We start from the raw sequence: 1,921 nt of genomic DNA, 5'->3' as shown, positions 1-1,921 counted from the left end.
TAAGGAGATGGACTTGAAATTCCATTAGGCTGTGCCTGCGCAGGTTCGAATCCTGCCGCTGTCGTATGTCTGATGGCGTATGGGTTTCAAGACATCTGAGCAGTCTCGCTTTCGAATCCTCATAGCGACTCCGATGGACATTATGAAAGAGTAGGATGCGAACGAACTGATGCGCATGACATTTGAGGAACATTGATGAGAATTGATGGATATCCCAAAAAATGTATCTAGTCAAAGCGCTGGGCTACGTACGCAAGGATGCGAGTCAGTTAAATATCATCGCCCTTGCAGAGGTACTCCGCGATGCTGTGAGGCACTCCCCTAGCAACATGAACAAAGCGGCGATTCTCATCGGGAGAGATGAGATCTTTTGAAGTTTTCAGACAGCGTGTCCGAGTGGTTAAGGAGGTGGACTCGAAATCCAGTAGGCTATGCCTGCGCAGGTTCGAATCTTGCTGCTGTCGTATGTCTGATGGCGTATGGGTTTTCAAGACATCTGAGCAGTCTCGCTTTCGAATCCTCATAGCGACTCCGATGGACATTATGAACGAGTAGGATGCGAACGAACTGATGCGCGTGACGTTTGAGGAACATTGATGAGAATTGATGTATATCCCAAAGAATGTATCTACCTCTAGACTCTTTAAGACAGATTAAGACGATTTGTCGTTTTGCATGGCTGGGTGTATCATGTTATCGTGATAATTGACTGTTTCCAAAAAAAACCTCTAGACTCTTATCCTATATAAGCCCTATCATTTCAGCGAATTCGCTGTCGTTGCAGCCGTCATTTGGGAAGAGACCTCTTACGAAGAGTGCGAACGATACCATTACTTCGCCGACGTTCCTGTCAAACCGCTGGGCTACGCAGGCAAGAATGCGATTCAGCTAAATATCATCGCCCTTGCATAGGTACTCCGCGATGCTGTGAGTCACTCCTCTAGCAACATGAACAGGATGGCGATTTACATGGGCAGAGATGAGATCCTCAGCGTCTTCCGGACCGCGTGTCTGAGTGGTTAAGGAGATGGACTTAAAAACCACTAGGCTATGCCTGCGCAGGTTCGAATCCTTCGGTTGTCGTATGTCTGATGGCGTTTGGGTTTTCAAGACATCTGAGCAGCCTCGCCTACGAATCCTTATAACGATTCTGATGAACATTGGGAATAAGTAGGTTGCAAACTAACCAAAGCGCATGACATTTGAGAAACATTGATGAGAACTGATGTATATCCCAAAAAATGTATCTACCTCTAGACCCTTTAAGACAGATTAAGACGATTTGTTGTTTTGCATGGCTGGGTGTATCATGTTATCGTGATAATTGACTGTTTCCAAAATAAAAAAAAACCTCTAGACTTTTATCCTATATAAGCCCTACCATTTCAGCGGATTCGCTGTCGTTGCAGCCGTCATTTGGGAAAAGACCTCATATGAAGAGCGCGAACGATGTCATTACTTCGCCGACGTTCTTGTCAAAGCGTTGGGCTACGTACGCAAGAATGCGAGTCAGCTAAATATCATCGCCCTTGCAGAGGTACTCCGCGAGGCTGTGAGGGACTCCCCTAGCAACATGAACAGGGCGGCGATTCTCATCGGGAGAGATGAGATCTTTCGGAACTTCCAGACAGCGTGTCCGAGTGATTAAGGAGATGGACTTGAAATCCATTAGGCTCTGCCTGCGCAGGTTCGAATCCTGCCGCTGTCGTATGTCTGATGGCGTAAGGGTTTTCAAGAACATCTGAGCAGTCTCGCTTTCGAATCCTCATAGCGACTCCGATGGACATTATGAACGAGTAGGATGCGAACGAACTGATGCGCATGACATTTGAGGGACATTGATGAGAATTGATGTATATCCCCAAAAAATGGTATCTAGTCAAAGCGCTGGGCGACGTAGCAAGAATGCGAGTCCGCTAAA

General features: G+C 46.6%; 3 non-coding genes across 3 annotated transcripts; all 3 read left to right on the top strand.

Moving 5' to 3' along the window:
• Nucleotides 1-382: 382 nt before the first annotated feature.
• Pmar_PMAR025814 lies at nucleotides 383-464 on the top strand. The gene has a single exon. It is a non-coding gene; the product is annotated as a tRNA-Ser (tRNA).
• A 537-nt stretch (nucleotides 465-1,001) lies between these two features.
• Pmar_PMAR025813 lies at nucleotides 1,002-1,083 on the top strand. The gene has a single exon. It is a non-coding gene; the product is annotated as a tRNA-Leu (tRNA).
• A 543-nt stretch (nucleotides 1,084-1,626) lies between these two features.
• On the top strand, nucleotides 1,627-1,708 carry Pmar_PMAR025812. The gene has a single exon. It is a non-coding gene; the product is annotated as a tRNA-Ser (tRNA).
• Nucleotides 1,709-1,921: the final 213 nt, after the last annotated feature.

Source organism: Perkinsus marinus, assembly GCF_000006405.1.
Source record: "Perkinsus marinus ATCC 50983 genomic scaffold scf_1104296928298, whole genome shotgun sequence".
Lineage (NCBI taxonomy): Eukaryota > Perkinsozoa > Perkinsida > Perkinsidae > Perkinsus > Perkinsus marinus.
This window is presented reverse-complemented; position numbering and strand designations above follow the sequence as displayed.